The sequence below is a fragment of the Aythya ferina genome, assembly GCF_964211825.1.
Source record: "Aythya ferina genome assembly, chromosome: 6".
In the NCBI taxonomy this organism is placed as follows: Eukaryota; Metazoa; Chordata; class Aves; order Anseriformes; family Anatidae; genus Aythya; species Aythya ferina.
The window spans coordinates 35,103,637-35,116,260 of NC_140303.1; the positions used below are offsets into that span (position 1 = coordinate 35,103,637).

Here is a 12,624-nt window from a genome sequence, read left to right on the forward strand (position 1 = left end):
GCCTAAATATCTTGGCATGGCTGCACCCAACTCATCTGCTACAGGTGGGAGACCCTGCTTCCACACCATAGCTGCTTGGTTCAGTATCCTGAGCAACCCCCTGCTGAATTTTCCCACCCTGTGGAGGGAAATTAAATTATCTCTTGGAGCAGGGAAATCCCCAGAATGGCCTAAAACCATGCTCTTCAAAATGCAATCGACACTTTGCAATTTGCTCTGTTCATGCCCGCGCGTGCATGTGCACACAGCCGCTTGCTTTGCAGTCCTCCACTCAGTCTTCCCCAGGGACAGCTGTGAGAGTTTATTCTACAACAACTCTCATACAGTAATAAAAATAAATGAATAAATAAATGGATCTCCCAGCCCCTATTGTGTTTCATATCCCTCCTCTGGTCTGATGCCAGCACTCGTTGAAAGCAGCAAAAGGTATACATATCCTTGGTCAAAGCCATTGCCTTGGTGCCATCTTCTACCCTGTTTATTCACTGCAGCTCTGTATTGGACACACCAAGTAGGCTAGGACGACCAGGCAGATAACCCAGCTCTTCTCCTCTCCATTGTTTTTGCCAGAAAACAATGGTTCCCAAGTGTTCCCCCCTCCTGACACCACCAGCCACTTCCACCAGGTACTTCAGGGGTCTGGATGACAGAGGTTCCTGAAAAAAAAATCACAAGCTGACCATGGTTCCTCAGGAGCATGGTGCTGAGTGCCAAAGTGACCTGGTACTGCTCCCCTCAGCTGGGCTGTGTGGCTTGCTTCCCACTCACAGGAAGAGCTGAGGGCTGCCCCACACCTCTGTCCAACCTTGGGTATAACTATGGCATGGGGCCAGCTTGTGAGCCTTCTTGCCTCTCTTCCCATCCTCCTTCTGCTGAGACAGTGTGGGTGTTGTGCCATCGTAGTTGGGCTGGGGGATGCACAGGTGAGGCCAGCATCACACCAGCAACCATAGTCCCTCCTCCTGTCCCCCTGTGAGTGCCAAGCACAAGAGCTGGGTGCTGACCACAGGTGGAGCTGTTTGCCTGCTTCCAGCTGATGCTGGGAGACATCTGTGGGGCACTAAATCACCTGGCTGGGCTAAGAAACAGATGTGGCCTTTTGAGGAATGTGACGGTTCTTTGAGAGTTTCCATGCAAAGTCAGGAACCACTAGTTCTGGCTGGCAAAAATATTTCAGGTGCACTGACAGGTTCCATAGGAAGCACAGGCTCCACAAAATGCTGTTGACTGTAAATTCTGGCCTTCTCTAATTCAGCACAGGCTTTTCCTGCACTAACCGTTTTGCAGACCTCCTCTGGTTTAGCTCTAAGTGTGCATCCCCCAAAAAAGTTTATTTTTTTTTTGGGGGGGGGGGCAGTTTTAGAAAAAGGACTGATCTGAGGTGGTGCAGTAGAGTGGGGAGAGGGATGGTGTTTTAGCAGAGACAAGGGGCAAAGCTTCCCCCAGTGAAAGGCTGGCTGGGAAGCCATGCCGTATGCATCCTCAAGATGTATGAAAGTGCTTTCCCAGCTGTGCTCACCTGGATGTTGCCTAAAGATCCAGCTGAGGCGAGAGCCAAAATTTAATGAGAAGAGCACACAGGCTGCCAGCTGGGTCAGCAACCGTTCCCATGGTCACACAGAGTTTACAGGACAAAGCAAGAGACATGCATTTGCCGCAAATGTCTGAGAACAGGAAACAAGCCCAACGAGGAAGAGGGGGAGGAGAGAGAAATGGCAGCCAGTGGTGAGGTTTGGCTTTGGGTAGAGGTACCACAACCTCTGAGAGAAAGGTGGTGAACTGGGGCTTGCACTAGCACGAGCAGGTAGGACTGTGTTCATCTCTCCAGCCTGGAGTAGGGGTGAAAAGGCAAGTGATGGTACCTACAAGAATAACATTGAGGGCATTTAAGCTTCAAAACTCTTTGCAGGGGCAGGTGGAGGCACTCAATGGCCTGCACAAGCCTGAAGGAAGGCTCTTCAATGACGCACCAAGTGCTGGCACAAAATGCCCCTGTTCCCATGACTAGGGTAGAGGAGTTCAGAGCAGAGGGCAGTGCATTGTCCAAAGGCATGAAGCAAGTAGACCTCCTATGAGAACTGCCTATTTAAAAAAAAAAAATAATAATAATAAAATAATGGCAAAACTGTGCTCTCCAACAATACCACCACTCCTTGCTAATTCACATCATTGAAGCTACTTGTCCCGGTTTGTCCTCTTCCCTCTGGAGACCTCTTCACAGGTGGTTGCAGAGATATTCTAGTCTTACACTCCATGGGGATTTCTCCTGAAACTAAAGTTTCAAGGATTCACTTGCCCTCTGGCCTGAAGGTTTGGACACCTGCCTGAAACATTAAGACGCGCTGGCTGGGATTTCCCCATCGGCCTGCAGGAGGCAGGTGCCCGGGCTGCCCGCAACAGAAGAGTGCTTCAGTTCCTCGGGCTCCCTTAAATTCCTCCGGGAAGAAGCCAAAGGCTGCCGGGACCAGGTGTTGTGCTGGCTCCAGTGCCCCCAAATCCAGCCCCTGTCTCCTGAGGGGATGGAGAAGCTGTCAGTCGGTGCTGCTGGCAGCTAGCTGAAAACCACTGATGTCCCCTGCCTGTCTGTGTATGCGCCTTCCTCTCACTCCCGGACCTCTCCAGACTGGTTGAGTTTGTGGGGTTTTGGTGTGGTTTACACAGATTCTTTGGGAAAGTTTCTCACACCAACTTGCCCCTAAGTTCCCATACTAAAAAATAAATAAATAAATAAATAAAAAATCCTGGCATTACACTTGCCAGAAACTTTTAGCTAAAGTAAAAGCCAGTAGCTGTTGCCTTTTTTTTTTTTTTTTTTTTAAGTGGTTGTTTTAATTTTAAAAAGATAAATAAATTCAAAGGCACCAGTCCAGGCACTGGTTTTAATTTCTGGGAGGAGAAAAAAACATCTAAAATCACTAGCAGTTTTCTTTTTTCTTTTTTTATTTTTTTTTTCCTGAGACTTGTAACTTAGAGTGACCAAGAACAAGTAATTTTTTTTTTTTTTTTTTTATAATGATCAGAAATATGTCCTCCAGGCATTCAGAACAGAAACCTTTATAGACCTTACTGCTTGCAAATGTGAATTTGGTGCTGAGCTATTGAGTAGATTGCACCTTCACCTGCACCTTCTCTCTCCCCCTTTTTTTTTCTACCAGATTTTACTGTGAAATAGACAGAATCCCCTCCTCCAATCATTCTTTGGGCTCTGAGGGAGAACAATCTTTTGGCCCATCTCTAAAATTAAATGGCAGAAACTGCTGACATGTCTGGAAGACTTTACATCCAAAAGTGTTTTTTTTTCTTTTTTTTCTTTTTTTTTTTTTTTTTTTTTTTTTTTTTTTTTTTCCCAGAATGTTGCATTTTTCTGTTTAATTGTTTTTATTATATTTCACTATTTTGAAGTGGCTTGCAGCTGATACATTTCTGCCAGTAACTGAGTTCAGCCTGAGTCACTGTTTTATATAGAACTGTCCATAAAGCCATGGAAATGACTTTTGACATTTCTTGCCAAAGAGGAGGAAAGTTCAAGGCAGGGTAGGAGGAGCTGTTGGAGAAAAAGGGCACAGGACTCTCCAGCCTTTCTGACCCATTTTCTGTGACGTTTGCATCCCTGTTTTTAGAATATTGACTGGATGGGTGACCTCATGGAATTGTAACAAGTGGCTCTGGAGAGGCTATAACAAAGTAGAGGATTACAATGGTCATGCTGGATGCAGCATCAGCATGAAAGCTTTAGTCATTTTTATGCTGTCTGATATGATGTTGCCTAGAGCTAGCCTGGGAGGGAGAGGTTTGAGTCTTGTGGGAACACAGCCACTGAACACATTGTGCCATCTCTAGTGATAAACAAGTACCTAGGTGCTCTTTAAATGAACATTCTCAGGCCTTGTATTTTCCAATGAGAGATTTCCTAGAATTTCAAAGCAAGGAACTAAGTGGAAGCCTTTCTGAGCTTTGCAGCTCTGGCCACCTGCAGCTCCTGGGCTTTGCCCCATATTGCCTCATGGAGGAAGGGGGCTGGCTAAGGAACATGGTTTTTCACTCATGTTTGTCCCCAAAGCAAGATTTCTTCAGCTCCCAGAGTCAGATTCAGGTCCATTTCTCAGAAAGACTTGTTCAATTACAAATACAAACACTTGGCTGGCCAGGTTGCACTCAACAGAGGTAAAAAGCAAAGCAGAAAGGCCAGCGGCTTGGCCAGCAATTTCCTGTGGCCCCAACAGTCTAAATCTACACCTGATGAAGCAACATTGACAAGGGCACATATATGCAGGAGTGATGATCTTGAAGTCTCTTCCAACCTAGAAATTCTGTGATTCTGTGATCAGCTTCCAGACTTGCCTTTTCCCTGAGCTTTACAAGGCATGTTAAACTCACCAGAAAGAGTTTCAGGATGCTGGTAGTGTGGTCAGGCAGGACTTTCTCCTGCCTTTTTTTTTTTTTTTCTGAATTATTTTTTAGGGTTGAGTGGAGATGTTTAAGGAAGGACTCAATCAACTCAGAACAAGGTCTCATCAGAGATGGGTGCATCTACCAGGAGACATGAGAAATGTGATGTAGAAATGCTTCTTATGTCCTCTAGCAACACAGTTTCTAATTTGCTGGAGGCTGAAGTGCCCTTTCAAGTCTTTCGTATTAAAGAAAAAGAGCAACAGGAGTGCTGAAGAAAATCCTATTAAGATCAGGTCCCTGCTGATGTTCTAATTGGGGTAAAAGGACAATTTCTGTTTCCTGCCCATTGCTGAAAGGGTCTGGTCCTGGGGGAGGTGACACTCTCTAAGGTGGGCAGCATCTGGGGCTGTGTGATGTGTGTTCTCTGAGGACTGGGAAAGCTATAGGCTTGCATGCTGCCAGCCCCTGATGGACTTCAGGAGGAGGCAGGCAGAAGATGAGGTACACAAAAAGCCACAGCCTTTGGAGACAGGCTAGACACATGCTGTGTTCCCTTCAGCGGATTGCTTGCAAACTGCTTCATAAGACAGAGGACATGGAGGTAGATCTAAAACTAAATCCATTTCCCTGTCCTGAAAAGAGAGGGAAGCTTTTGCTTGTGTGTTACCAAAGTAACCAAGAAAGCAACCTCTTGACACTGCCGTGTGAGTCCTCAGCTGGTTTAATAGCCTTTTGGCAAGGTTCTTCCCACCAAATGATATTACCAGAGCCCGCAAGCAGAGCTGCTCTAATGAGGAAAACTCCTGCCTTCTGCAACTGCTAATGTCATAAGTGGCAATTTTATGGCTAAATCAGAAGACAAAAAAACAAGGGGAGGGAGGGAGAAGAAAACCTCTCCATTTTAAAATGCAGCCAAAGAAATCTGCAGGAATCTACTGCTGCCAATTATTTTAACAGCTCCAACCTGTTTCCCCAGCAGAAGGAAAAAAATAAAAATACCCCCCTCCCCAACCCCTCCTTCCCTGTCCTTTGGGAAGAGAGGGGTTTGGATTAGCTCTTCTGAATGAAAACAAACACATCGGGTCTTTTATAGAGCCAAGCTGTTCCTGCGCCTTGAGAGTGAAGCGAGAAAAGATCTAACAGGTGCTGTGTGATTTTATATGGCAGCGTCGCAAGAGGCGCTGGTTCTCGCTTGTGAAAGGAGGCTTTCTTTGCCCTTCAGCTGGTGCCCTCCTCTATCCCCGGAGCTGATGGCTTTAGTTTAATGACCTATGGTGGTTATTTAAGCTCGAAGCAGCGCCAGAATGCTAAGCTTGTGTCTGTCACGTTCCTTCCCCACTGCCAAAGCCAGCTCCTGGGGTGAGGGACCCCCTTGACGGCTGGTGGGACTCCTGGTTTGCTCCATGCCCCACCACGGGTTCTCCAGGGGAACCTGAGCATAGTTAGTGTAAGGGCTAGAAAATCTGCTTTACCAAACCATCCAACTCTACCAACCCCCCAAGCTGAGGTCTGCATGAAGGTAATCCTACAAAACCTTAAAAAAATAGCCCTTAACAAAACCTCATTTTGTGTCATTACACAGCAATAGCCTCACATCATATAGGAACGGATGGCTCTGGAACACTCATGAGCCCTGAGCAACCTTGGGACATTAGATGGAGGAAGACCCTGGATGGAAAGGGCCAGCCAGCAGCAAAGCGGAAAAATTTTCAAAATCTGTTAGCATATAGATGTAAGCAGTGGCATAACTTCTAGGGAGTCCCCAGATGAACCCTACAGATCCTGGCCACTCCTTGTAATTTGCTAAGCGAGGAGCTGCAGAGGTCTCAGCATCCTTTGGAGAGGCCTAGCGTGTGGTCACACACATCCCCATGACACACGGCTACCAGGCAGAGGTGACGCAATTGGCATGGAGGAGGTCGGATCATGACTATTTTAGAGGATCTGTTGGGACAAGCGCTTGAACTGAGCCACATTTGGGGCTGGCCTTTTATTGTCTTGTAGCTCTTGCCATAAAAATAACCTCCAAATTAGCCCCAGCTGTTAGCAGGTTTCATCATTAAAATTTTGTTTGGTATCTGAGAGGAAGGAAATGAGCCACTTGAAGAACAATATTGCACTTTTTTATCTTTCCTCCCTCTCTTTCACAACCCCCCCCCCCCCCCCCGCATATGCCATGCCATGTAGACCTGGGTGTCTCCAATGGGGCTGATGAGCTACTGTAGATAAAACAGCAGACATCATTCCACAGACTGTTTGATTTCTTTTAGGATTCATTCCCTTCTCTCTTGACACGCATTCTCATGCACACAAGTGAAAGAACAAATGCACTGGGGGAAAATTCAAGCTATAAACAAACCTTCAAAGTTTTAGTTGCATTTTTATTTGTCTGGAAATGTGGCAATACCACGCAAGGCTGGCTATTGTTGTGCAGATCGGCTAAGCAGACTAATGGAGTACAGATCAGCAGCAGGGAACATATGCAAGACACTCAGCTATGTGTCCATATAAATATGGAAGCCCTTCAGCGCCTGGCTTACTTGCAGCCTCAGGATCCTCTTCAGCTGCACCATACATGGGAGAGTAGAGAAGCCCTCAGCACAGGCACAAGCATGTCTGTTTGATTAAGCTGGTAATCCACAATGTTCTGCTTTTCCCTTGTGCCTCTTGGCACCAGGGGGGAGAGATGAGACTGTGTGTGTTTGGGTAACTTAACACAAAAGCAGGTTGCATTGCTCTGCTGCAAGTTTGTCTCCTGCCAAAAAATAAAAAATAAAAATAAATAAATAAAATTAAAAAAAAAAAAAAATTGAGGACCATCTGAAAGAGTACAAGAAGAAACAGAAGGTACTGAGAGGGACATCCAAGTCTCGGAACAGTACAGCTGAGGGTTTTCTGTATGTCCCCTGGAAGGTTATTAGCTTTATAAATGGCTGTTGTGTTCTTAGGCTGAGTTGTATCTCAGTCCAGTTCTTTGCACTGGGGCCCAAGTGGCTTTGTAGCTAACTAATCATCAGGGAGGGTATTTCCTAGCAGCATGAAAGCAATTTCCATGGAAGTGGTGGACACATCTTGCCATGATTGACAGTGGACTTTGTTTGGGATCTTGTGACAGTTTTGTTGTTGTTTTCTGTTACGAAAACAGAAAGCATGTGTGGAAATGTACTGATTCAAGGGGAAAAATAAGTGTCTTTCACACACAGTGTCAGCTGTGGTCAAGAAAGGAGGGATAGTAGGTGCTCATTTGAAGTGGGGAGGTTCAAGCTCAGATTCTGGCTGTATTTCACTTGTTTTCTGTGTGCAAACCAGGGTCACTTACCTTGGTGGTCTCAGAAGAAGACCCTGTTCACTGATGGTTTCTGCTAGACAGCACTGCCACCTCAGCTGAACAAGACCACATAAATTTTAAACATAGCTGAAGAAGCAGAAGTCTGTGGCAGAGTCACTGCAGGATGAGTTAGAGGGGCCAGAGACAGCTAAAGCAGCTGGTAGCTTCCTTGGGGACAATCCTCTAGTGCCTCTGTCCCAGGGGTGTCTCACTCCTGTTACCAAAGGAAAGCTGTATCTTCACTGGAATGTGAGAAATAAGATATTTTATTCCCTCTACTCCACAATCCAATGAATTCTGGGGCATGCAGACTTTATACATGAGCAGGAACCCACTCCGGAGGTGTGTTTTGCACAACTGCAGATTGGTGTTCTGCTCTCCAGGAGGAAGGTGGGGAATTCGGCAAGGGGCAGGACTCAGGAAGGGCACTCACTGCCTCTTGACAGTGTTTAAAACATCCCAGCTTCATTCCACATTGCAGTGAAACCTTGTTTCTGAAACCTCAGCACTTCTTTGTGAAATGACATTCTTGGTCCGGAGCCAGCCAGAAAAGACAGTCTCTGAGGTTATCAGTTCAGCTTCAGCCCAGGAATGATCAGGGAAAGGGAAAAAAAAAAATCTATCACTACTTGACAGCTGGTTTTGACTCTCTCTGGAATCGGTTGGTGGGCTAAGGCCAACTGGAGCAAAGTAAAACATTTTTTTGTGTTTGTGCGTGTGGTTTTTTTCCCTAAATGATAGTAGTTGGCAGAGGCCAAGTGCTGAAAAAAGCACAGAACCTGCATCACCTCAGAAAAATGGGCCCTCCAGTTACAAAAGGTTTCGAAATATATCTCTATCCCCAGGGACAAGTCCCATGTCACTCCCCAGTAAACCTCATGAATGTTGAATGGATATCTCTGACTACAAATATAACAGGTAAGGAAATTCCTTAGCTGGGTTTAAATAAAGAAGTGAAGACTAAAAGAGCCTGTCTGTCACTGAAGCCCTGTCTCCTGCTATTCCCAGCAACTACTGTATATCATCATTTCCACAGGTGGATCTAGTGGCCAGAGCTGTAGTTTCTCAGATATCACAGTAGTGAGTCCATGAGAATACAAATAAAAAAAAAGATGAAGATAAAAAAGATAACAAAACCCTGTAGAAGACCATTTTTGTTTTGTTTTGTTTTTCCCCTAACTCTAAATACAGCCATTTAGAGGAAGCTAGTTTTCCCTTTACTGGGAAGTTAGTTTCCCAGTTTCCATTTTGAGCTGGACTAGAATCAGAATCTCTGAGTATACCAAGTTGGAAGGGACCACAAGGATCATGAATTCAAACTCCTGAAAGTTGTACTCCAACTTCCAACTTGAATCAATCTTCTTCCAGGAGGACATTTTGAAGGTAAAACACAAAATTCATTTTTCTTTTCCTCCCCACTTTTCTCCAAGATCCAGAGAAAGTAGGGCTGGGAAAAACTCACTAAATATTTACCCCATGCAATCAAAGTACCTGATTTGTAGTGCGGGTTCATCCCTGAAATGATATCCAGTCAGTTGTTATTAGGTAAGAAGAGGAGCCATCTCTCCCAGCACACCCCCTCTCATCAACCTGTCTCCAATGTGACCCATGGTATATGGGTAAAGGCAAAGCATAAAACCAGGTCAGATATCATGTCAAGTTTCCCCACGATATCCTCTCAGCAACCACTTGTTTAGAAACCTCTTGAGTTGGAAGCTGGATCCAGACTGTTTTATTTTTTAGTTACCAATGGACCTGTTCTCCATGAACTTATCTCATTTGTTTTTTAATCCACTTCTACCTTTGATTTCCACAGTAACTGGTGGCAATGAGTCCCAGAGCAATCATTTTCAACATTTTTTTTTTTTTTAGAAAGTGAGCAGATTGGAAAAAACACTAAAAAAACAGTTGTTTTGGTGGTGCCCACTTCTCATAAACTATCAAATATCCATCTTTTCAGGGCTTCAATTACAAAGAAGACACACCAGCCTTTTTCTCCACCATTTTTATTTTTATTTTTAAAGCATTAATATGTAATGTTTTTACTTTCTGTGTACAGCAGCTCTAACTCTCTAAGGACCCTAATTTTGAAGGAGACAAACAGGCATTTTAGTTTTAATGTTTTTCTATTCTGCTGTCATATTTTGCCAATTCTTTTTTTGGGGAAGAGTAGTGCTGACTTTTTGTTCATCTAAAATCAGGCTTTTTCAGGTTGAAATTGTCTCTTCTGTTTACAAGCAGAAAGATGGAAACATTTCTATCCCTCTATGAACAAGGAAGATTCTGCTTCTATATACACATCTGAACATTGTATAATCTGAGCATTTAATCTTTTTTTTTTTTTTTTTTTTCCGGAAAGAAGTTTTTTTCTTAACCAAACCATCCCTGCCTCAGAGTTCTCCTCCTTGAGAAGATTTGAATATTTTCGTACTCTTCTATATTTATTCATGTATACTGAACTGAGCCAATAACCAATAGTGATTAGGGTTAAATTTCAGCTGATTTTCACTCCAGGATTAGACACCAAATAACCCTGAGCTCTTTTAAAGAGCAGCCACCACCTCCATGCAGTACAAGTGGGATCTGAAGCTTGCAGGTCCTTTGTATTTTTTCTTTTTAGCTTGCAAAAAAAAGGAAATCTGAATCAATTATAGGAAAACAAATTATACTGAAACGTAGTCCTACCTGTCTAGTTTAACTGTGCAGTTAAATTTCTATTTCTTCCATGTGTTTATTCACCACCCACCCTCCATCCCCCAATTAGATTTGTGCTGGTCTGAATTAACCCCACCTGTCTGCAGGGGATGAATGAATTTCCAGCACACTCACTCAGCACTCTACACTTGCCACTGAAAAAGCCACTGAGATTTAGTGACAGAACAGTCAACACTACTGAAACATATAAAATATCTGTAAAACGTTCTCCTTCTAGGAGCTGACAAGGTGGGTTTGCTTCCTCATAGCCTCTTTGAGGTCATGTTGAGGTACAATATTAGCCCTGGAGAGTGGGTCTCTGAGTTACTTTAAACTTAATATCTAATCTATTTGGGCTCAGATATAACCTGGGATAGATACATTCAGACAACCCGAGGTTGGGCTGACACTCAGAGCAACTGGGAAATGCATTCACTCTTTAGCTTCAGGATTTTGGTGGTTCTGGTTAACCAAGTTGTCAGTACTTTGCAACATGTAATGAATTTTCTTACACATTAACTCCATTTTATGGGTGGAAAAAATTGATAGGCAGCTCCTTATGCCTGCTATTGGAAGCGAGACCCTTGCCTGAAGGGCCTTTGATCTTTCATTAGTCCTGCTGCTGAGGGTTCACAGCATGTGGTGGTGGATGGTGAGGTCAAAGCAGGCTGCAGATACTGGATAAGCAATGGGATGTTTGCATGGGTTTGTCTTGTAGAACTACAGCCTCCTCTTTCCTCCCCCATCCCACCAAAGCAGTGTTCCTTTCCTATTGTCACTTTTCCAGTGGCTCCAGTTGACACAGCTACAAGGATAGAGGGGAGGTAATTCTGAATGTTGAGGATTGGAAAGAGAAATAAGAACTGGACAGTGGTATTTCTATCAAGAGGAGACTCATGGGCGGTAGGAAAACTGACTATAACAAGAAAGAGTAAGTGTACACTGGAGTATTTCCTTTGATTCCTCCATAACTTACATCAGGAGAGGACCAGGGGGAGAGGACTGTGGGGAAAGAGAAGGAAGAAGCAGGCATGACTGAGTCCTTATTCATGGCTGAGAGGCAGACGTAGAACCCAGGGCTCCTGATCATGTCAGTCCCCCACTGCCTTCCCTTGAATTATTGCCTTGATTAGCATGATGTCTTGCCCCCGGCAACCATGTGCCATTGAGTCTATGGAAGAAAATATATGAGTGTTGAGAATAATTGGTTCTTTGATATCAGATTGCACAAAGGTCAAAGAGTACCAGGGAGAGCGAGACAGCTGAAAAGTCACATTCCCTGCAGGCGCTGTGGCACTGACCTCTTGTGCCTGCAAAAACTGGGAATCACAGATAATCTGTTGCAATGCCATGGCTTCCTGCACTGGGGGACTGCAAGATCTCAGTGCAAACACTGTGGTTTCTCAGCTGACAACACTGGACTTCTTTGTAGCTCTAGGTCAGGTTGTGTGCAGAGGGAGTTAGATAAGATTTTCATGTTACATGATCTGTCTTGTTGCATTATTCTAACAAATGGGACTCTGGAAGGCTGCTCGGCTATCTGAGCATATCTTTACATATCTCTATGTACTGCCTCAAGGACATCTTTCTCTTTACCTGAACTCTGGCAGCTCATATTTACTGGGGACAAATGTGGTATCTGTGAAGGATCTTGCTGACTATGTTTATGGCCTCTGTGGAAACCCTATGGGTAAATGTGGTTCATGTCTCTGTCAATCACGATAGAATTTCCTAAAAAGCTGAAGACCTTTTCAAACTGCTGTCCCCAGGTCCCTCAATGTGAAGCTTCCTGCCATCATCCAACATGAAAAAGTTTGCCTCTGCAATCTCCCTTATTTAGTAGCACCTCCCATCTTCAGAAGTGTTCAAGTCTTCAAAATGGGACCTCTTTTCTGGAGGGACCAGAACAAGGTACAATAACAAAACAACAAGAATTCAGATGAATGGTCCTGTGCCCAGAATACACGGAATTTCCATGAAGAGTGTGCAGAAGAGGTGTTCGGGATCCATCCAGGAGGATGTGGTGTTACATACAGCACGTGCCATGCTGTAGCCAGTTTCAGAGTCACAAGTAACTGATGTCCTTTCTAATAGGAGAACCTGTAAGCGAAAGTCTTATAGCTGGCCAGCAGACAGAATCTGCTTTGCTTTACAATGCTCAACAAACTTCTTTGGAGGCATTGGATAGTTCATTTTTGTTAGTGTATTTG

General features: G+C 44.4%; 2 long non-coding RNA genes across 2 annotated transcripts in view; both read right to left on the reverse strand.

Moving 5' to 3' along the window:
* Nucleotides 1-1,599: 1,599 nt before the first annotated feature.
* Nucleotides 1,600-2,392, reverse strand: LOC311438819. Its single transcript, XR_014694334.1, has 3 exons — nucleotides 2,321-2,392; nucleotides 1,944-2,078; nucleotides 1,600-1,862 (listed from the first exon to the last, which is right to left on the reverse strand). It is a non-coding gene; the product is annotated as an uncharacterized lncRNA (long non-coding RNA).
* Nucleotides 2,393-6,752: 4,360 nt separating this feature from the next.
* LOC311438971 overlaps nucleotides 6,753-12,624 on the reverse strand; it is a 34,457-nt gene continuing 28,585 nt past the window's right edge. Inside the window, exon 3 of the long non-coding RNA XR_014694478.1 lies at nucleotides 6,753-7,147. This is a non-coding gene — a long non-coding RNA (uncharacterized lncRNA). The remainder of the gene's footprint in view (nucleotides 7,148-12,624) is intronic.